This window comes from Sapajus apella, unplaced genomic scaffold (assembly GCF_009761245.1).
Source record: "Sapajus apella isolate SASKATOON/1434 unplaced genomic scaffold, GSC_monkey_1.0 scaffold8, whole genome shotgun sequence".
NCBI classification, from domain to species: Eukaryota; Metazoa; Chordata; class Mammalia; order Primates; family Cebidae; genus Sapajus; species Sapajus apella.
Window position 1 is genome coordinate 46,578,303 of NW_022436948.1, and position 24,253 is coordinate 46,602,555.

General features: G+C 44.0%; 2 long non-coding RNA genes across 2 annotated transcripts; both read right to left on the reverse strand.

Moving 5' to 3' along the window:
- Nucleotides 1-1,743: 1,743 nt before the first annotated feature.
- LOC116551024 lies at nt 1,744-10,387 on the reverse strand. Its single transcript, XR_004268674.1, has 3 exons — nt 9,985-10,387; nt 5,144-5,254; nt 1,744-2,153 (listed from the first exon to the last, which is right to left on the reverse strand). It is a non-coding gene; the product is annotated as an uncharacterized LOC116551024 (long non-coding RNA).
- Nucleotides 10,388-15,895: 5,508 nt separating this feature from the next.
- LOC116551025 lies at nt 15,896-23,957 on the reverse strand. The gene is made up of 3 exons (XR_004268675.1): nt 23,715-23,957; nt 18,800-19,068; nt 15,896-16,629 (listed from the first exon to the last, which is right to left on the reverse strand). It is a non-coding gene; the product is annotated as an uncharacterized LOC116551025 (long non-coding RNA).
- Between the last annotated feature and the right edge of the window lie 296 nt (nt 23,958-24,253).

Consider the following 24,253-nt stretch of genomic DNA (forward strand, 5'->3'; position numbering starts at 1 on the left):
TTTAGTTTTTCTTACTGGCAGATACCACTACACTGATGTTTGTGGCAGAAGAGGCTTTTCATTACACTTAAGACCAGTGTGACGTCCCTACGTCCAAAGCTTCCTCTATGTGGGATGATTATTTTTTAATGTGACTGAACACTACGTCTCATTCTTGTCACTTATGGATGTCATTCTAGTCCAAGAAGAGCTCTTTTCAAGATATCAAGTCATCAACATCATTTCTACAGAGATCTCCTGAAAGCATGTGTGACCATCTCTCTTGGGAAGTCTTGTAAACCTGATATGATTATGTTTTCATTTTGTTTTTTTCCATATGTTAAAAATAACAGGGCCATGAGTGGTCCTTATGGAATACTGTTTGATAGATATTTTTCTGAGTTGGTCTGTCACCGTTGATGTGTGGTTGCATCCCACTAACCAAACACGGCAAGATCAAGGTGATGGTCAGGGGTGGTTGGTGGTCCTCCGTGTTGCTGTGCAATAGAAGGTGAATCTGAGATGAGAGGAACAAGTAGGGAAGAGTGATCCCCTGAACCACCTCCTCACTTTCTCAGCCATCATCTCCACCTAGGTTTTGTGAGCCTGGGACTTGGGAGACTGTTCTGTAGCCCAGGTCTCCTATGTTTGGCTGCTGGGCTTGCCTGAGTAGAGGGTGCAATGGGTGTGACCCTGGGCTGAAGGAAGTGAAGGAAAAAGAACTGGATCAATCCCACTGGAAAGCGTGCCTCTCTACAGCCCCCACCGTCCTCCAACAACACTGTAAGGACACTGCTTTGAGATACATCAAAGGCTTTAAGTAAATGTATGTTCTGGTGTCTGGGAGGCCTGACATTCTGTGGCAGAATGAAAAGCTGTCAGGTTTCTTCATTTTAAAAATGTTGAAACTGTAGGTTCACAAAGTTATGTGGCTTATTTGAGGTCACACAGAGATGAGTTTTGAGCCCTGCTAATAAAAGCAATCACAACAATTATTCCATAATTATTCATAGAATCCATGTCATTCAGTAAATATTCATATAATTATTCAGTAATTATTTCTTGACCAATGTGTACCAGGCATTTTGCTCAAAACTGTGCACATATTTGGACAGCGTATCTTCATCATAATCTTCAAGGTAATGCTGTTATCCTAACAATCAGGTAAGAAACCTGAACAAGAGGGCTAGCAAATCATGAATTTGGCCATATTTCCATTGTTTGGTTTCTGTGATGCTGGATGAATGACCAGAATGAGTCACAGGAAGAGTATTCATTCCTGTATCATTTTCCAGGACAGAGCTGTGCCCTCCTAGAATACTGGGACCAAAATTCAGAAGTGTCTGCAACCTTGCTTTAACAGCATGGGAAATAACCTCTATTACCTGGAATTTCCCTGGGCTTTTGGAATATACAAGAGAAGTATGAGACTTGGGTCTTCCCTTGACTATAGTTAATTCTCTCTTCTATGGAATACCAATGATTCTCACTAAGAGTTTTCCTTTTTTTCTTTTTCTTTTTTTTTCCTTTTTTTTTTCTTTTGAGACATTCTTGCTCTGTCACCAGGCTGAAATGCAGTGGCACAATCTCAGTCCACTGCAAACTCTGCCTCCCAGGTTCAAGCAATACTCCTGCCTCAGCCTCCTGAGTAGCTGGAACTACAGACATGTGCCACCATGCCCAGCTAATTTTTGTGGTTTTGGTAGAGACAGGGTTTCACCATCTTAGCCAGGATGGTCTTGATATCTTGACCTTGAGTTTCTTTAGAGAGACAGTAAATACCTGAATCCCAAGTGCTTAGCACAGCATAAAAAAAAAAAAAATACTCAATAAATATTTATGAGAAACTTCCCTCAACTGAAGGTGCAGAAGAATATTTTAAGTATCACTGCTTCATATATAAGCAAGGGACAATTACTCTGGCACCTGACCTAGGGCAGAGCTGTTTGATGTAAGAATAGATATCTCCAACACTTGTCCAAGCGCGGTTATTCCCTCTAATCCACACTGACCTGAAGAGCATCCACTGCTAGAGCAGCAACGAGGTCGAGACTCCTGCATCTGGGGTGGGGGCTGATGGTCACATCCTTCCCCTCTTGGAGTCGAAGCTGCCCCTTACTATAAACCAGCTGTGATCCACGCTGTGGTTCTCCCTGGCCAGAGGCAGGAGATTCCTGTGGAGGAAGTTTCTCTCAGTCCCCACTGCTCAGCTCACCCTGCTCCTTGAGGGTTTAAATGACCATAGGCATTGCCTATTTCCCCTGAGGCTTCTGGCCCATTTGCCCTCATTGTCCCCTTCTTGGGTTTTCATTTACCAATGGCTTGTCCTTTGTGGATTATTCTATCCCCTAAACCTGCTGACTTTCTTCTACCTGTTCCCTCAGCTCTGGGATTCCAGCATGTAGACTCAGCTCAGGCTCCTGCAGCAGACACACAGAGTCAGGTCTCAGCTGAAGGTCCGAGGCAGCATTGAAAACCATCTCAATTCCTCAGAGATTCAGAGAAAACAGAGCAGGATGGGACCTCAGAGAGGTACAATAAGCCTCTACCTTACCGAGGAGGAATCTGAAGCCCAGAAAGACTAAGACTCTCTCAGGCTCCCTCCCTCACCACTTGGTGGCAGCAGATCCACCACAAGCCTTGGCCTCAGCCTCCCTGTGCAGAGCAGGTAATTCACCCACCAGAAGCTCACTGCTGCCTTTCAGAAGCTTTAGATGAAAAACAGCAATTTCTTCTGTGAAAACAAAAACAGTAAAAGGCCCTTTCCTTGGACAAACCCTTTATCAGAGTTCTATAGTCCTAGCATTTATACTTGGTCAGCTGTCATTCACTGGCTGGTAGACTGGGGCAGGGAGCACCTAGGATTAAATAGTGTTTCACAAAACCCTGCATTCCCGGCCAGGGCTCTCAGCTCCTCCATTCTTCTTCAGAAACTATCTCCTGCTGTAACTGCTGGAGAGTCCAGGCCCTCATGTGGGTAATTTCTCACTGAAGATCCCTGTTATTTTCTTCCTCTCCTGGAGACAGAGAGGGCAGAGATTGGTTCTGGGACTCCATAGTCTTAGGTTTTCTCCTAATCCAGCCAGGGCAGCTGAAAGCAATCATGACTGAGAGAGGTCAGGTCAGTGAAGTGGAGCACGGGCTCACAAGGACAGCCCCTGGTGGAGATGGTCAGGACTGTGACACAGGCAATATCTGACCAATTCTGCTGGGGATAATGCAAGAAGGATTAAGTAGAGGATCCTGCCATGAAGAGAAAGGGGAAGAACCAAAAGAGTGGGGGAAGAAGGAAAATAAAATGTTTTCAATAACGATAGAAAAAAATGCAGAGCCCGGAGGCAAAGCCCCCTGTCACAGGGGTTTATTTCCAGGCTGAGGAGCTTAATCAAGAAATTCCTGCTGGACTTTGCTCAGCCTCATTTCAAAATGGTTTTGGATCAGTTTGTTCCCTCCACTTTCCCTCGTTTTGAACAAGAATCACTAGCATTGTTATTCTGCGACTGTCCCACCAGTGCACATTGAGGACAGATAAGCTGTTTCTTCAGTTTCACAGGTCAACAGAGATAAGGGAATTAGATCAAGGATCTGTACTTGAGCTGGGCATGGTGGCTCATGCCTGTAGTTCTAGCACTTTGAGAAGCTTAGGGGGACAGATCCCTAGCCCTGAGGTCAGAAGTTTCAGACTAGCCTGGCCAACAGGGTAAAACCCCATTTCTACTAAAAATACAAAAAAAAAATTAGCTGAACGTAGTGGCACACACCTGTAGTCCCAGCTACTCAAGAGGTTGAGGCAGGAGATTGGCTTGAACCCAGGAGGCAGAAGTTGCAGTAAGCCAAGATCACACCACTGCACTCCAGCATGGGTGACAGATCGAGACTCACTCTCAAAAAATAAGAATCTGTGCTTAATAAATGCCCTCCAAAGCCTCATTCACACTTGGTGTAGATGATTTAAATGAGATTTTAAACTTTTGTTCAGATTAGAGCTACATGACATTTTTCACTTTGAACTAATGCATTAATGACATGAAACTTGGAAACCTTAGGTGAGAAGGTGAATGTATTTTGCATCTGTGAGGAACATGAATGTCTGGGGATCAGAAGTTGAACTGTGATAGGTGGAATTCCTAAAATGGTCTCCAAACATGCTGTACTCTTATCTCTGGAACCTGTTAAACTGGTGAGACATTCCTGTGATTACGTTGTTACATGGCAGTCATATGACTTTAAAGAGTGATATGGTTTGGCTCTGTGTCCCCACCCAAATCTCATGTTGAATTATAATCCTGAGTGTTAGAGGGGGGGCCTGGCAGGAGGTTACTGGATCATGGGGATGGTTTCTAATGGCTTAGCACCACCCCGCAAGTGCAGTCACATGATACAGTTTCCATGAGACCTAGTTGTTTAAAAGTATGTAGCACTTCCCCTTTCTCTCTCCCTCTCTCCTGCCGGCCATGTGAAGACCGTGCTTGCTCCACCTCTATCATGACTGTAGGTTTCCTGAGTCCTCCCCACAAGCAGAAGCCTGTACAACCCACATAACCATCATCTGATTAAACTTCTTTCCTTTATAAATCACCCAGTCTGAGGTCATTCATTATAACACTGCAAGAACAGACTAATACAAAGCTGAGCTTTCCTGAGTGGGCCAGATCTAATCACATCACTCCCTATGTGTCAGAGATTTCTCTAGTGGGTAGAAGACAAGTCAGAGAGAGGATGGGAGCTGGAGAAGAATTCCATGAGCTGTTGTTGGTTGGAAGATGGGGAAAGTGAGAAAGAATGCAGGTGGCCTCTGGAGTCAGGGTGTCTCCTGGCTGAGAGCCATGGTACAAAAGGGATCTCCATCCTCCACCCATAAGAAGAGGGATTCTGCCAATATATCTGCAGTGAACTTGGAAGAGTAGCCTGAGCTGCGGATGAAAAACACAGGCAGCACATAACTGGATTTCAGCCTCCTAAGACCCTGATCAGAGAACCCAATCATTCCTGAGTTCTGTGGTTTCAAACCACTAACTTGTTATAATGCATTAGAAGGTAGCAACAGAAAACTAGTTACAGGTGCCTATCTGTACTCTTTTTATATTTTCACATACATGTATGCTAATCCCTATAAGCATACACACACAAAAAGCAAAGAACTACAGTAAAATGTTACACTTACCTTTATGGGAGCACTGTAAGGGCTGTTCCAGAGCCCTTGCAACTTGAAGAAGATAATGAAGGGCATTTCAGGCAGGTGAGAAGTGTCTCCTCAGTGTGGCCAACCCAATTTCTGAAAGAAAAAAGATGGTAAAATATTTAACTCCAAGCCAGGTGTGGTGGCTCATGCATGTAATCCCAGCACTTTAGGAGGCTAAGGTGGGTGGATCACCTGTGGTTGGGAGCTCAAGACCAGCCTGACCAACATGGAAAAACTCTGTTTCTACTACAAATACAAAATTAGCTGGGCATGGTGGTGCATGACTGTAATCTCAGCAACTCAAAAGGCTTAGGCACAAGAATCAACTGAACCCTAGAGGTAGAAGTTGCAGTAAGCTGAGACTGCACCATGGCACTCCAGCATGGTGGCTCATGCCTGTAATCCCAACAGTTTGGGAGGCTGAGGAGGGCAGATTACCTGAGGTCGGGAGTTCAAGATCAGCCTGACCAACATGGAGACACCCTGTCTCTACTAAAAATACCAAATTAGCTTGGCATGGTAGTGTATGCCTGTAATCCCAGCTACTTGGCAGGCTGAGGCAGGAGACTTCCTTGAACCCAGGAGTTAGAGGTTGCAGTGAGCTGAGATCACGTCATTGCACTGCAGCCTGAGCAACAAGAGCAAAACTCTGGCTCAAAAAACAAAACAAAACAAAACAAAAATAAAACTTAACTCCGCATAACATCATCTGCAAATTCATCATCCACATTTCTAATAGAAGATTTTTTTTTTAGCTCTTTCACTTGTGCTCACCAGACAAGGTTTGATAGCAACTATCTGTCACCAGCATAGACGAACCAATTCAAGGAGAGCAATAAACAGGACTACTACTAAGTTCCCCCAAAGAACGTCCTTTGAATAAAATATCTCCTCTAGTTGCCACAAGAGTAAGACAATGGTCCATTCTATAAAATTCCAATCTAATAAAAGCTTAAATTTAATGTTTGTTTTCCAAATTTGTATTTTGTTCAGGCTCCGTCAAGGTGAGCAGGGATTGGAAAATGACTGCAAAGAGGCTCTGGGGAATCTGGGGAGGAAGAAATGCATACTAAGAGGGGACTGAGGTGATGGCTGCAAAATTCTATATATCTACTTAAATTATTAAATTCTACATTTGCAATTAGTGACTTTTATTACAAGCAACTTGTTAAATGATATTTCTGGTTTCTACTCCAACTTGTAAGGAGCTAGGAGGTCACCACTTGTCCTCACAACAAGAGAAAAGCTGAACAAACTGAAAATTATCAAACTTTATTAGAGGGACCAGAGGAGAGGTCACAGGGCAAATTGCCATGCTGAAAACAAATACAGAGAACAGAAGTTGCTGAAGCCAGCAACTGGGAGGAGCACTTAAACGGTACTGACAGATTACCAGAAGCTAAGGGTGGCCTGGCTTGAGCATTAAAAACTCCTTGGGGACCAGATTTAGTGGCAATATCACACTTTTCTAAGTTTTACCACCAGAAGCGCAACCACGTTCTCATAGTAAAGATCAGAAAAATCCCCAGAGAATGGACACTGCTGACTTCAGTACTAATTATAAAGCTTCAGAAACCAAACAGTGTGGAAATTGATGAAGAAAGAAAAAAACAGACAAATAGGTCACTAGAAAAGAATACAGAGCTCGGGAATACACCTACACAAATACTCAACTAGTCTTTGAGAAAGGCGCAAAGGCAGTTTAACAGGGAAAGGACAGTCTTCAACAAATGGTGCTAGAATGACTAGATATTCACATGTGAAAAATAAATAAATGTAGGCACAGATTGTACACCTTTCACAAAATAGGCCTTACACCTGAATGTGAGGTGCAAACCTGTAAGACTCCTGGATAACATAGGGGAAAATCTTAGCGACTTTGGGTTTAGCGATGACTGCTCAGATACAAAGCCAAAAGCACAATCCAGGAAAGAAAAAAATGGATAAGTTGAACTTCATTAAAGTTAAAAACTTCTGCTCTGTGAAAGACATTGTGAAGAAAATGAATAAGCAAGTGATAGACTGGGAAAAAAATATTGGCAAAATACAGATCTGATGAAAGACTGGTGTCCAAAATATATAAAGAACTCTTAAAACTCAATAATAAAAAGCAAATAACTCAATTTAAAAATGGGCAAAAGATCTGGATAATTCACCAGAATAGATACATGGATGGCAAATAAGCATATGAAAAAGATGCTCAAAACCATGTGTCACTAGGAAATTGCATATTAAACCAATGAGATGCCACTACACTATAATATACACCTAATACGAAGGCTCAAATCCAAACAAGTGACAATACCAAAGGCTGTCAAAGATGCAGAGCAAGAGGAACTCTCATTCACTGCTAGTGGAAATGCACAATGCTAGTCACTTTGGAAAACAGTTTGGCAGGTTTTCGTTGTTGTTTTTTACAAAGCTAAGCATAGCCTTGCCATATAATCCTGCAAATAGCAGTTTTAGATACTTACCAAAGTAATGTGAAAACATGTTCACTCAAAAACTTGCATCCAAGTATTTACAACAGTTTTACTCATACTTGTCAAGAACTGGAAGTAACCAAACGGTCCCTCAGTAAGTGAATGGCTAAACAAACTGTGTTTATCTGTACAAGAGAATATGATTCAGTGATAAAAAGACATGAGCTATCGAGCCATGAGAAGACATGGAGGAACTTTAAATCCATAATGCTAGGAAGAAACTAGTCTAAAGACTCTACACACTGTATGATTCCAACACTAGGACATTCCAGGAAAGTCAGAGTGGTAGAGACTGTGAAATGATCAGTGATGGCTAAGCATGGAGGAGGGATGAATTGGTTGAACACAAGGAGGTTTTCAGCAGTGAAACTCTTCTGTGAGATACTGTACTGAGGATTCAGGACATTAGGTAATTGTCAAAACCCATAGAACTGTAAAACTCAAAGAATGAACCCTAATGTAAACTATGGAGTTTAGTTAATAATATCATATCAATATTGATTAACCAATTGTAAACATGTATCACACTAACGCAAGATACCAATGAGAGAGGAAATTGTGTGCTAAGGGACAAGAGAGAGTAGGGGAATTCCCTGTACTATCAGCTCAATTTATCTGTAAACCTAGAATTATTCTAAAAAATAATGTCTATTACATTAAAGTTAGGATGCAACAGCCCCAAATCAAAGTGTTGGTGGCATCCTGTTACTGTGTGGTTAATACTGGGCACTGAGGTGCACCAACCTGGAGTCAGAACAGTCGGAGACATCAATGCCAATGCCTTCAACCTCTGGCTCTGTGGGGGTCCCCGGAATCCAGAGAGCAGATCAGTTAGCTTGAGACAGCCTCAGTACTCCAGATAGTGCAGGCTTCTGGTAGGACAGGGAGAAATCATCTCAGGGCAGTAATATGGCCGATATATATTTTATTTTGGACGTGGGTGAATCTTGAAGTCTAAAAAGTATTTAACTTAAAAGACAGATAATCTCTGCTCATTATGTTAAGAACAAATGTAGAATCGTTCTTAAACTTACATCTTTATTTCCCTAGCTGGCCAGGACCTCATCAGTAGCTAGTGATGTCACTAGTGTCCTCTGATCACCTTGGCAGTGTTCACTGTTTTGACCCAACAGGAAACTGAGGTGTTGCTTGTACCTAAGATGCAGACACCTGGCAGAAGTCCAGGGTCACTGGCACAGAGCAAGTCATGCAGCTGTTGATGACAACCAGAAGGGTGACCAGGCCATCCACTGAGGTCACCTCCATGCAGCATGAGCCACTTGCTCTAATGAAGCCACCATCACTACACTTCTCATAACTCGCTATTCACTAGACTGAGAGTTCTGGGAAAGCTGAGATCATATTCTACTCATCTCTGTGTTCACGATTCCCAGCTTAGGGTATGGCACTAAGGAAGGTCTCAGCAGTGTTCATGGAAGATAGGACAAAACTGACTACCAATATCCAATCCAATCACCGACATTCCACTCTAAAATGTCCCACCAGGGAGGCTACAATTTCTCCCACGTTGCAGCAGCAAGCCTCCTTCCTATACCTGTAGACCCCTGCTCTAGGGACCAGTCATGTGCCAGGGTCTTCTGTGGGTCACTGGAGGAGAAACGGGACTACTCTGAAGAATCCCTCTTATGGTTCCCCTTGTCATTAGGAGCAATGTCTTCATCTACACTCCCATCCTCTGGGCTGCCATGACACTCCACTTTCAGAGAGCTACTGTATTTTCTTGAAATCATGTCTTTGTGTTCTTTCTCTCATGGGCTTGAGTTCCTTGGGGAAACATTACTATTTGAACCCCAAGTGCTTAACACAGTGTAGAGGAAATTAAACACCCAGTAAATACTCATATCATATAGAGACCTTCCTCAACTGAAAGTGCAGAGGAAGAGTGTAACTATCACTGCTTCATATACTGGCAGGAAACAGTTACTCAGGCACCTGACCTAGGGCAGAACTGTTTGAAGTAGGGACAGACATCTCCAACCCTTGTCCAAGCACGGTTATTCCCTCTAACCCACACTGACCTGAAGAGCATCCACTGCTACGGCAGCCCTGAGGTTGAGGCTCTGGGGTCTAAGGCAGGGGCTCATGGTCGCATCCTCCCCCTATTGGAGTTGGTGCTGCCCCTCATTATAAACCAGCTGTGATCCACCCTTTGGCTCTCCCTGGCTGGGGTCAGGAGACTCCTGTGGAGTAAGTTTCTCTCTCCATCCCCACTGCTCAGCTTGCCCTCCTCGAGTAGTTGAATGATGACAGACCCATTGCCCATTTCCCCTGAGGCTTCTGGCCCAGTTTGTCCTTATTCTCCCCTTCTTTGGTTCTCACCTGTTCTATCATTGACTTGTCCTTTGCAGGTTATTCTCTTTCCCAAAACCTGCTGACTTTCTTTCTTCCATCTGATCCCTCGGTTCTGTGCTTCCAGGGTGTGGACTCAGCTCAGGCTCTGCAGGAGACACACAGGGGCCAGTCAGGAGTCAGACCCACAGAGGTCAGTGCAGGTTACAGGTCCAGGAAGTGTTAAAAACCATCTTAGTCCCTCAAGAACTCGGACAAAACTGTGCAGGAAGGGACCTCAGAGAGGTAAAATAAGCCCCTACCTTGCTGATGAGAAAACTCAAGTCCAGAAAGACTAAGACTCTCCCAGGCTCCCTCACCACTTGGTGGCAGCAGACACACCATGCAAGCCTGGGCCTCAGGCTCCCTGTGCAAAGCAGGTAACTCACCCTCCAGAAACTCACTGCTGCCTTTCAGAAATCTTTGGATCCAATACAGCAATTTCACCTTGCAAACAGAGTAAAAGGGCCTTTCCTTGGACAATTCTTTATCGTGGTTCTATAGTCCTATTACTTATTCTCAGCCTATTGTCATTTGCTGGCTTGTAGATTGGGGCAGGGAGCACATGAGAATTAAACAGTGCTTAACACAACCCTGCTTTCCCAGTCTGGGAGTTCATCTCCTCCATGCTCCTCAGGGAGTTTCCTCTGCTGTAACTGCTGAAGAGTCCAGGCCCTCACGCGGGTCATTTCTCACTGAAGACCCCTGTTATTTTCTTCCTCTCCTGGAGATAGAGAGGGCAGAGATTGGTTCTGGGACTCCATAGTCTTAGGTTTTCTCCAAAGCCAGCCAGGTCAGCTGAAAGCAATCATGCTTGAGAGAGGTCAGTTAGTGAAGACACTCCCAGAGGAGTGCCTGATGGAGATGGTCAGGACCGTGACATGGGCAGTATCTGATCAATTCTGCTGGGGATAATGGACCAAGGTTTAAGTTGAGGATGCTACCAACAGGAGAAAGGGGAAGAACCAAAGAGTGGGAAAAAAGATAAATAGTAATAGTTTCAAGAACTGCAGAACAAAGATCCCAGAGGCAAAGTCCCACAGGATGGAGGCTTAGTCCCAGGCTGTGGTTCCTATTTAAGAAACTCCTGCTGGATTTTGCCCCACTCCACTTCCATACTATTCTGGGTCGCTGACTTCTTTCTCCCTTCCATGTTCCTTCATTTTGAACTAGAATCACTGTAATTGTTATTCTGTGTCTGTCCCGCCATTCCACATTAGGAGCAGATAAGCAGTTTGTTCAGTTTCACAGGTCAATGGAGGTAAGGAAATTATGTCAAAGATCTGTACTTAATGGACACCCTCAGAAGCCTCATCCATACCTGGTGTGGATATTTTAGATGAGATTTGATCTGATGTGGTTTATGTGACATTTTTCATGTTGAACTAATGCTTTATTTACATGAAATTTGGAAACTTTAGGGGAGAGGGTGAATGCATTTTGCAGATGGGGGAATGTGAGTGTCCAACTGTGGTAGATGGAATTTCTGAAATGGTCCCCAAACATGCCATACCCTTGTCTCTGAAGCCTGTTAAAGGGATGAGACATGATTCCTGTGATTATGTTGTTATATGACAGTTATGTGACTTGAAGACGGTGAGGTTACCTGCATGAACTGGATCGAATCACATCACTCCGTAGGTCACAGAACTTTTTGTGGCTAATTGGAGAAGATGAAGTCAGAGAAAGGAGGAGCCTGAGAAGGACTCCATGAGTTGTGATTGGTTGAAAGATGGAAAAGACAGGTAAGTAGGAAAGCAGGTTGCCTCTGAAGTCAGAGTGTCTCCTGGTTGACAGCCAGCACAGTAAAAGGGCCCTCAGTCCCCCACAAACAAGAATAGAAACTCTTTCAATAAGTGTAGTGAACTCAGAAAAATAGCCTGAGCTCTAGAGAAAACCCATAGCTAGCCCATTCCCAGATTGTAGCTTCACGTGACCCTGATCACAAAACCCAGCTGCTTCATTCCAGACTTCTGTGGCTTCAAACCACTGGTTTGTGGTAATGTGATAATAGGCAGCAGGAGAAAACTAGTTACAGGTGCCTGCCTCTACTCTTGCATTCTATTTCAGATACATGGATGCTAACCCCTCTAAGAGCAAAAATCAGTCAATCAAAGAACTACAGGAAAAATCTTGCCCTCACTTTTATGTGGCTATTCCAGAGCCTTGCCACCTGAAGAAGACAATGAGGAGAATTTCAGGCATGTGAGGAGCGTGGCTTTACTGTTATGAACCAAATTTCTGAAAGAATAAAGATGGTTCAGGCCTGGTGCAGTGACTCATGCCTGTAATCCTAACACTTTAGGAGGCAGAGGCAGTTGGATCACCTGAGGTCAACAGTTAGAGACCAACCTGGCCAATATGGTAAAACCTTTTCTCTACTAAAAGTACAAAAATTAGCTGGGTGTGGTCGTGGGCACCTGTAATCCCAGCTACTCAGGAGGCTGAGGCAGGAGAATCACTTGAACCCAGGAGGTGGAGGTTGCAGTGAGCTGAGATCATGCCATTGCACTCCAGCCTGGGCACAGAGCAAAAATTCTGTGAAAAGAAAGAAAAGAAAAGAAAAAGAATAAAGATGGTTTAGTACTTAATTCCACATATTAATATGTGAAAATGTATCATCTCTGCAGAGAAGGCCTTTGACAAAATTCAACAGCCCTTCATGCTAAAAACTCTCAATAAACTAGGTATCGATGGAACGTATATAAAATGATAAAAGCCACTTATGACAAGCCTACAGTCAATATCATACTGAACGGGCAAAAGCTGGAAGAATTCCCTTTGAAATCAGGCACTGCACAAGGATGCCCTCTCTCACCACTCCTATTCAATATAGTACTGGAAGTTCTAGCCAGAGCAATCAGGCAAGAAAAAGATATAAAGGGTATTCAATTAGGAAAGGAGAAAGTCAAACTCTATTTGCAGATGACATGATTGTATGTCTAGAAGACCCCATCGTCTCAGCCCAAAATCTTCTCAAACTGATAAGCAACTTCAGCGAAATATCAGGATACAAAATCAATGTGCAGAAATCACAAGCATTCCTATATACCAATAACAAAGAAACAGAGAGTAAAATCAAGAGTGAACTTTTCACAATTCACAATTGCTACAAAGAGAATAAAATACCTAGGAATACAACTAACAAAGGATGTAAAGGACCTCTTCAAGGAGAACTACAAACCACTGCTCAACAAAGTAAGAGAGGACACAACGGATGGAAAAACATTCCATGCTCATGGTTAGGAAGAATTAATATTGTGAAAATGGCCATACTTGCCAAAGTAATCTATATATTCAATGCTATCACCATCAAGCTACCAGTGACCTTCTTCATAGAACTGGAAAAAAACACTTTAAACTTCATATGGAATCACAAGAGAGCCTGCATAGCCAAGACAATCCTAAGCAAAAAGAATGAAACCAGAGGCATCACACTGCTGGACTTCAAACTATACTACAAGGCTACAGTAATCAAAACAGTATGGTACCGGTACCAAAACAGAGACACAGACCACTGGAACAGAACAGAGGCCCCAGAAGCAACACCACACAACTACAACCATTTGATCTTTGACAAACCTGACAAAAACAAGCAATGGGGAAAGGACTCCATGTTTAATAAATGGTGTTGGAAAAACTGATTAGCAATGTGCAGAAAGCAGAAACTGGACCCCTTCCTGTCACCTTGCACTAAAATTAACTCCAGATGGATTAAAGATTTAAACATAAAACCTAACACCATAACAACACTAGAAGAAAATGTAGGCAAAACCATCCAGGACATAGGCATAGGCAAGGACTTCATGACTAAAACACAAAAGCAATGGTGACAAAAGCCAAGATAGACAAATGGGGGGTCGGCAACCAACAGAATGGGAAACAATTTGGCAATCTACCCATCTGACAAAGGATCTACAAAGAACAAAAACAGATATACAAGACAAAAACAAACAACCCCATTCAAAAGTGGGCAAAGGATATGAACAGGCACTTTTCAAAAGAAGACATATATGAGGCCAACAAACATATGAAAAAATGCTCATCATCACTGGTCATTAGAGAAATCCAAATCAAAACCACATTGAGATACCATCTCATGCCAGTTAGAATGGCGATCATTAAAAAATCTGTAGACAACAGATGCTGGAGAGGATGTAGAAAAACAAGAACACTCCTACACAGTGGGTGGGAGTGTAAATTAGTTCAACCATTGTGGAAGATAGTGTGGCAATTTCTCAAGGATCTAGAAATAGAAATTCCATTTGACCCAGCAATCTCATTACTGGGTATATACCCAAAGAACTATAAATTGTTCTACTATAAAGACACATGCACACATATGTTCATTGCAGCCCTGTGTACAATAGCAAAGACCTGGAACTAACCCAAATGCCCATCAATGATAGACTGGTCAAAGAAAATGTGATACATATACACTGTGGAATACTATGCAGCCATAAAAAATGATAAGTTAGTGTCCTTTGTAGGGACTTGGATGAATCTGGAAGCCATCATTCTCAGCAAACTGACACAAGAACAGAAAACCAAACACCACATGTTCTCACTCATAGATGGATGTTGAACAATGAGAACATGTGGACTCAGGGAGGGGAGCATCACATACTGGGGGCAGCTGGGGGTGTAGGGGAGGGATAGTGGGGGTGGGGAGGGTGGGAGAATAACATGGGTAGAAGTGCTGGATATAGTAAAATAAAATAATCTTCAGAAAAAAGAAAAGAAAATGTATCGTTTCTGTTTTAACAGCAGATTTTTAAAGATTCCTTTCCTTGTGCTCACCAGACAAGGTTTTGTAGCAAATACCACTCACCAGCACAGATGAACCAATTTAAGGAGAGCCATAAACAGGACTACTGTTATGTTTCCCCCAAAAACATGCCTAGAATCCAATCTCTTCTCCATTTGTCAGAAAAGGAAGAAAACAGGCCAATATATAAAGTTCCAAACACATGAAAATGTAAATAGAGTGAAGTCTGTTATCCAAATATTTATTCTATCCAGATCTAGTCACGGGGAACAGGGATTAGGAAATGACTACAAAGAGGCTCAACAGAATCTGGGGAAGTGACAAAAATTTGCTAAAATAGAACTCTGCTGCTGGCTGCACAATTCTATACATCAACCTAAATGACTAAGTTGTACACTGACAGTGGGTGACTTTTATTACAAGTAACTCCTTAAATGAACTTTTGGGTTTTGACCCCAACATGGAAAGAGCGAGGCAGTCATCACTTATCCTCACAGCTAGAGAAAAAACTGAACAAACTGAAAGTCAGCTCTTCTAGGATGCACCAGAGAAGCGAGGTCACGGGGAAAACTGCCATCCTAAAACTGAGAGAGACAAGGAGTCACAGCGCACCAGGAAGAGAAGCTACTGGAGCCAGCCACTGGGAGGCGCACTTAAATGTAGTGACAGATTACTAGCAGCTGACGGTGGCCTGCCTTGAGCGTTAAGAACTCCTCGAAGACCAAACTAAGGGGGAATCTTAGACACTTCCAAGTTTGACTACAACAATCCCAATCAGGTTGTCATAATCAAGTTCAGAAAAAAACCATGAAGTTGGTACTACCAGCTTCAGGACTTACAAGAAAGCTTCAGAAACCAAAACAGCGTGAAGCTGGTGAAAAGAGAAAAAACACACAAGTAAGATCTATGAAAAAGAATACAGAGCCCAGAAACAGGCCTACATACAGTCCACTGATCTTTCATAAAGGTTTAAAGACAATTTAAAACAGCAAGGATAGCCTTTCCAACTAATGGTGCTAAAACATCTAGAAAACCAAATGCAAAATCAATCAATCAATCAATCTAGCTGTGCATGTTATGCCCTTCATAAAATGAATCTTACACCTAAACGTAAGGTACAAAACCGTAAGAATCCTAGGAGATCATATAGGAGAAAAGCACAATCCACGAATGAAAAAAATAAAGTTGAGCCTCATGAAAATGAAAAACTTCTGCTCTGTGAAAGACACTGTGAAGATAATGGAAAAAGCAAGTCAAAGACTGGCAGAAAATATTTACAAAATAATCTGATAAAACACTGCTGTCCAAAATAGATGAAGAATTCTGAGAACTAAACACCCACAAGTCAAAAAAATAATAAAAATAGGTGACAGATCTGAGCACATCACCAATAAAATATGCAGATGGCACATAAGCATATAAAAAAGATTCTCAAAATCATCTGTCGTTAGGGAATTGCACATTAAAACAATGTGCTGTCTCTGCAAACCTATTAGAATGGCTAACATGCAGAAAGTAAACACACCAAATGCAGTCAAAGATGAGGAGCAGCTAGAACTCTCCATAGTTAGTGAAAATCAAAGTGGTACAGTCACTTTGGAAAACTGAAGTGCACTCAAAATCCTGCACATAAGTACTTACAGCAATTTTATTCATCAGTGTGAAAACTTGGAAGACCCAAGGTGTCTTTCAGCAAGTGAAGGAATAAACAAACTGTGTTGTAGCCATGCCATGAAATCTAATTCAGTGATTTTTTAAAATGAGCCATCGAGCCACAAAAAAGACATGGAGGAAGTTTAAGTCCATCATGTGAGCAAGAAGCCAGTTGGGAAACCTATATATTTTATGATTCCAACTGTAGGACATTCCTGAACAGTCAAAAAGACAGAAACAGTGAAATGATGAGTGGTTGTCAGGGGTGGAGGAGAGGAGGCCTGAAATGGTGAAGCGCAGGGAATCTTCAGCAGTGAAACTATTTTGCATGATGCTGTATTGGGGATTTATGACATTATGTAATTGCCAAAACTCATAATGTGTGAAAACTTGAAGAATGAACTCTAATGTCAACTATGAACTTTAGTTAATAATGATGTATCAATATTGGTTGATCAATTGTAACAGATGGACCACACTAATACAACATACTAAAAGGGAAATTGTGTGCTGGAAGTCAGGGGAGCCTAGGAGAACTCTCTGTACTATCTACTCAATTTATCTGTAAACCTAGAACTGTTCTAAAAAATAATGTCTATTAAGTTTTTTGAAATTAGGAGGCAGCAAGCAGGCCCGAATCAGGTTTTGGTGGCATCCTGTTATTGTGTGATTAGTACTTGGCATGGAAGTGCACCGACCTAGAGTCACAGCAGTTGGAGATTTCAATGCCTGTGCCTTTTGCCTCTATCGCTGGGGTGCCGTCGGAATACAGATAGCAGATCAGTTAGGCGGAAGCTGCCTCAGTGATCTAGACAGTGTAGGCCTCTGGTAAGGACAGGAACAAACCGTCCAGGTGGGCAGAACATAATGAAGACTAGAAACCACTGAGACTCAGCAGCTGCCCCAGGGGTACCCACAAATCAAAGGAGAAGGAGGCTGGGAGGGGCTGAGGGATGCAGGATGACCTCCCTGCCTGAAAGACAGAAGTCACTCCAGAGATTTGGGTAAATAATGTAGGTTTCAGTACAGTGTGGTCTATTCAAAAAAGTTTAAATGAAAGAAAAGAAAGAAAGAGTGAGAGAGAGAGAAAGAAAAAGAAAAGAGGACGGAAGGGAGGGAGGGAGGAAGGGAGGGAGGGAGGAAGGGAGGGAGGGAGGAAGGAAGGAAGGAAAAGAAAGACATGGAAGGAAGGAAGGAAGGAGGGAGGGGAGGGAGGAAGGAGGGGAGGGAGGAAAGAGGGGAGGGAGGGGGGAACAAATGAACTTACACAACAATGAGAAGATCGAGGGGAACTTACATCACCAATATTTTCCATTAACAGGAACACGCTAACTAGTTATTAGAGATGCACTACTGTAAAACCATATTGTTTCCATGATGTGCAATTCCTTCATCCTTTTCTGAAACACTGTCTCTGCCTGCTGTTTCCAGAGACACTGAGTCCTCCCTTTAGACAAGTTCTGGCACCCACAGGAATGAGATGGGACAGTGAACTCTAGAACACCAGGCCACGACCTCCCCTGCTGCTCCTTATCCAACTCCAGAAGCTACCCGGCTGCAGGTGGGGGTCTTAGCCCCTGGGTCTGACATCGTCCATTTGCCTTTCTCACTGGGCTTCTCTCCTCCCACTCCCCCAGGACCTGGCAGGTGACCACGTGAGAAGGACACAAACAGGCCACGCTGCTTTCTTTCTCCCCCTCTCGATGCCTGCACTGGTGGGTTCCATGGGGTAGTGACCTGATATTTACTCATTATGGTGCCCCTAGCCCAGAGCAGGGCCTGGCACCTAATAACCACCCTGTGAATGCTCAGTGAAAGGAGGCGTCCACCACAAGATCCTGAGGAACCAAGAATTCCACAGTGGCCCATCAATTTTAAGTCCTACACGATTCCAGAATGGGAGATTGAAAGGCCTTCAAGAGTGGTCGCTCTCTGAAACCATTATACTGGCAGCTGAGCCATGTTTCCCCATCCTGGGCACATCTAGAGGGCACCGCCTAAATCCAGACACATCTCCCCACATAGGACAGTGCAGGGGCCTTAGCCTGGGAAATGCGGGTGAACAGGGAGGGGGTGAGCCATGAAAGTTGAAGAGGAGAAAGCAGGTGAAAGGGAACAGCAAGGTGGAAAGAGAGAGAGAAACGGGGACGGAGACTGGGTGGTGAGAGGGGAAGAGAGAGGAGAGGGACGCAGATCCAGCCACTGAGGAAAAGGCCTGAAGAGAACACTGTCCTCTCCTGAAGTCAAATAACTTCCACCTGACCATGCGCTGCAGGTCATGGGCGGCACATGGTGCCAATGGCTGCGATGTTCAGGGCCTATGGACTCTTCCCTTCTCATCTGAGTCATAATAGATAGAGGACTCTCTCACCTCATGATTTTTACCTGTTGGACCTGGCAGCTCTTCAGGTCAGCCCACGCCATGTGAGGCTGCTCTTGGTGCATCAAATGGGGAAGATTCTACATCAGTGCCTTGGAGAGTCACTAAAAGCCCTGGACAGCAGGAGTCAGTGGTGCCCCAGCCTGGAGCCCAAGAGCACACAGCGCTGAAACTCCAGACACCCTCAGGAGGACAGTTAGGGGAATCTGCTGGTGAGAGCCTGGGTCAGCAGGAAACTTCACCTGGGTCTGAACATGATTCGCCTTCATATTGGCTATGAGATAAAAGAGAGAAATCAAGGTTAACATTGAGATTCAGGGCTTGGGCAACTTGAAGGATGGAAGTGACACTTATTGAGACTGGGAAGATGCAGAAAGGCGTAGAGTGAAAGGTGGTGGGGAACTAGAGCTGGCTGGTTTCTGTCACATGCCATCAACAGTCCTGACCAGCCTGGGCAACACAGTAAGACCCTGTCTCTGCAAATAAAAAATAAAAATTAGCGGACCATGGTGACCCACACTTATAGTCTCAGCTACTCTGGGGGCTGAGGCAGGAGGATTCCTTGAGCCTTGAGTTAGAGGTTACATTGAGCTATGATGGCACCACCACACTCCAACCTGGGGGCTGGGAAAAAAGAGTCCTGACTAATTACTTGAGTAGCCAGAGAAAGTGCTTACTTTTCACAAAGTACTATTTGAGGCAGATCTTAGTGAACAGGAATTCCATTCTTTCTGCAGGAAATTAAGAGAGTGTGGGTGTGGTTAGTTAATGCTGACTGAGCTATCTTTGGAATCTCATCTACTGGTCTATCTGGCCTATTTCTATATGTATATTCTGTCTGCCGTCTCACTGAGCTTTGCTAGTTTATGCTGCAGTAACAAAAGCCCCCAAATCTTAGCAGCTACAGATACAAAGGTTTATTTTCACTGACATTTCCTTTTACGGCAGGTTGACTGTGCCTCTGCTCTATACAAGCTAGTTTATTTGTTAAATGGTGAATGCTGTGATGCTTGGAGAATTGTTGAATGTGGTATCAGTATGTTCATTCACTCATTCATCTAACAAATATTTATTCAATATCCTGTTTCATACCAGGCAAGGTCAAGTACTGAGAATACAGTAGTGAATAAGGGATAAGATTTCTAATTTCCAAGAGCTTATACTGAAAATGAAATTAAGCACATACAAAATAATCATAACAATAATACTACATTCACAAATAATAGATTTTAGTAAATGCTTTAAACTAGAAAAATATTAAAATTACTAAAACTAAAATGGTCAAGTGTGACGGCTCACGCCTGTAACCCCAACACTTTGGGATGCTCAGGTGGGAGGATCGTTTGAGCCCAGGAGTTTGAAACCAGTCTGGACACCATAGGAAGGAAGAGCCTGTATACAAAAGATAAAAAATGAGCTGGGCATGGTGGTGATTGCCTGTAGTCCCGCTACTAAGGAGGCTGAGGTGGGAGGACTGCTTAAGCCTGAGAGCTCAAAGCTACAGTGAGCCATAGTCACACCACTGCACCACTGCACTCCAGCCTGCTGGGCAACAGAGGGAGACCCTGTCTCAAGAAAAAAAATTTTTAAAGGAAAAAGAAACAATTTAATCAATGTAGTCCTGAAACTATTATGTAGAATACTATTGTCTACATCATATTACATCAGTTCTTTAAATGGCTTAACACTTATTTAGGTATGATCCATAAAGTTTTCCTGGTAATTAAGTACACTTAAGAACAATTAAGTATAACAGAGTTACTGCCTTGACAGGAGGATTGTAAAAACTTCAAAAAGACAAATAAAAGAGTCCAAACTGTAGCTCTGTTAGGCTCAAATAACATTAATTCAAGTCACAATGAACATCTAGCCATCATTCTGAACACCATATAATTGACTTAATACATTTTGCCTGAACGCCCAACACATCTGACTTACCGACACCTGTATGTAGCCAAGAAATTGACAATCATTTATAAATTATCACCTATGACTCCATCTGCTCTACCCACCTTTTAAAAATCATTTATTTATTTACTTTTATTTTGTAGAGACAGGATCCCACTATGTTGCCCAAGTTGGTCCAGAAAGGGACCCACACTAATTTCATACATCAGATGACCATACAGCCATCCAATTTATGAAAACAAAGTGCCATACAGTGCAGAAGGGCAAGAACGGTCTTTTCAATATATGGTGCTGCATCAAGCAGTCACATCCATGTAGTAAAAAGTGAATCATAGCCACGTGGGGTGGCTCATGCTTGAAATCCCAGCACACTGGGAGGCTGAAGTGGGCAGACTACTTGAGCCCAAGAGATTGAGACTAACCTGGGAAATATGTTGAATCCTCATCTCTACAAAAAATAAAAAAATTAGCTAGACAATGGCGGCACATGCCTATAGTCACAGCTATTCAGGAGGCTGAGGTGGGAGGATCACTTGAGCCAGGAGGTAGAGGTTGCAGTGAGCTGAGATCATGCCACCACACTCCAGCCTGGGCAGTACAGTGAGACCTTGTCTGAAAAATAAATGCATAAACTAAAATAAAATTGCTATAAGGTTAACACAGAAAAATGTGTTTGTATTCTTAGGTTAGGCATTGGTTTTTTGAACAGGACACAAAAAGAAGTAACCATAAAGGAAAAGATTGATAAAGTATAATTTTATTAAATTTAAGAAACTCAGCCTGGGTGCAGTGGCTCACGCCTGTAATCCCAATACTTTGGGAGGCCAAGGCAGGTGTATCACTTAAGCTGAGGAATTCCAGACCAGCCTATGCAACATGGCAAAACCTCATCTCTTCTAAAAACATAAAAAAGAGTTGAGCATAATGGTGCTCCCCTGTAGGTCCCAGCTACTTGGGGGCTGAGGCAGGAGGCTCATCTGAGCCTTGGGAGGTCCAGGTTGCACTGAGCTATGATTGTGCCACGGCACTCCGGCCTGGACAACAGAGTGAGATCCTGTCTCAAAAAGAAAGAAAACAATTAGAGAATCTCCATTCATGTAAAAACACCATTAAAAGAGTGAAAAGGCAAGCTACCGTTTGAAAAAAGAGAAATGTAATACATATGTTACATTTATATCCTAGAAAGGACACATATCCAGAATAAAGTATTACAAATCAACAGAAAAACAAGCATATCAATGAAAACAGGATACAAAGATTTAACAGGCACTTCACAAAAGAAGATATATAAATGGCACTAAAAAATACTCAATCTCAATACCAGGAAAATGCAAAATGAAACCACACTGATCTATTATAGCACCTCTACTCGAATGGCAAAATAATTTTTAACTGACAAGCATCAGCAAGGATGTGGAGTAACTGGAATATTCCCTGTTAAATGGTACAACCACTTTGGGAAAATGTTCAACAATATCTGGTACTGAAGTTTTATCATTCATATACCTCTAAAGCCAACAATGCCACTCCTACATATATACCCCAAGTTAGTAATGTTCTATTTCTTGATCTGTGGTAGTTCACTTAGTAAAAATTCATTACCCATACTTTTTTCTTTTTTTTTTTTAAGAGAAGGGGTTTCACCATGTTGGCCAGGCTGGTCTCAAACTTCTGACCTCAGGTGAGCCACCCGCCTCAGTCTCTGAAAATGCTGGGGTTACAGGCATGAGCCTCCACTCCCAGCCTCTGCCATCCAGGCCAGAGTGCAATGGCATGATCACGGCTCCCTGCAATCTCAACCTCCTGGGCTCTGGTGATCCTCCCACCTCAGCCTCCCAGGTAGCTAGGACTACAGGCACACACCACCACACACAGCTAATTTTTGTATTTTTGTAGAGATGGGGTTTTGCCACATTGCCCAGGCTGGTCTGGAACTGCTGGACTCAAGTGGTCTGACCACCATGACTTCCGGAAGTGCTGGGATTACAGGTGTGATCCACCATGCCCGGACCACTCGCACATTTAAAATTGTGAGCTTCTTCTGTAGACTTCAGTAACTTTTCAAAAATTTCTTGGACAAAAAGTTCTCAGAAATCTTAAAGCTGGCATTTTAGAATAGAAAAAAACTACTTCTGGTTCACTGGTGAAATTTTACCAGTAAAATTTAAAAACAAAAAGAAAGCAACTAACGCATATCAGCTCAGAACAGAGACTTAAAAACTACCAGCAGATCACTTTAACTTGGTCAAGCTCTGCGAGTCATTCCTTCGGCAAAGAAAGGATGGACAACACTGTAACCCAAAGAAAAGATGGCACTGCAGGAAAAGACTTCCTGTCGGAAGCAGCTTTACCAGCAAAAGACAGGAGGAAAGGGAGGAAACCATTCCAAAAGTCCGGCTTGACTCTTCTGTGAGAGGATGCCAAATGAGATGATCCAAGAAGCCCCAAAGACAGACAGACAGACACAGGGAAACCACAGCAGCTCTTTTGAGGGCAAACAGCAACACCACAATCCAACCTACTGGAAATGCTGCGATTAATTTGAGCTTGCCCCGTTAGTCCTGAGGTGATTCACTGACTGCTGCACACGCTCCTCTAGTGCATCCTGGACCCGGCACACCTGGCTTGCTCGCCACCAGCCTGGAGACAGCGCCAGGCGCGGAATCCCCGTGGCCAACTTTGCAAGTCAGGGGCCAGAGCAGTCTCGCCCCGCAGGTCTCCAGAGGGAACCGATTTCTGGCCTCGAAGGTGGGGCGCAGGGTCAGCGTCCCCCACAGGATTTACAAGGACCTGCCCCCAAAGCTGCCCGTCCCTGCACCCCCTGGGAGGCCACAGGAAGCCCCGCCCGCGAGTTTCTTACCCCGCTCCCCCCAGAGGGCGGGGGGCGGCAGCGGCGGGCGAAGAGCGCAGGAACAGGCCCGGGCAGGGCGGCGCTCCCACCCCGCTCCGCAGCAAAGCTTGCTGTATCCCCGCGCGCCGACCCAGTTGTGCACCCACGTGTCCAAGACTCACCGTCCGCCCGACCTGGGGGGCGCCCTCCCCTCGGAAACGCTGGTGGACTTCACCCGAAACGTTAACGTCCCACGGAGAGGGCAGCCGCCCTGCAGGGCCTCCGCCTGCTCCTGGCTCCGCGGATCGCCCTCCTGGCTTTTAAACATGCATCGCGCTCACTCAGAAACTCAGGCGCCCAGGGACCCGCACCTACCCCGGGACCGCCGTCTCAGCCGCCGCCAGCCCCTCCGGCGGCCCGCGGGCTCCTCCCGGCAGGCCGGCTGGGAGCCTAACGCGCATGCGCGGGCCTTAAAGGGCCCCTCCACCTCAAGGGCAGAACCTTGTTAGGGGGCGCTAGGGGGATGGACCCAGTGAAGCAAGAAAGGGGAAATCCCTCCCTCCCCTCTGCCTCTCTTTCGAAGCACCAGCCCCGAATCCTGAAAATCGGTGATTTCCCGGCAACCGAAACCGCCCCTCCAGATTAAAGAGGCAGGAGACACAGCCCCTGCCGGCTGGAGCGAACCTGCTCCTAGGACTGTAGGTCTTGGCGCTGCCCCAGG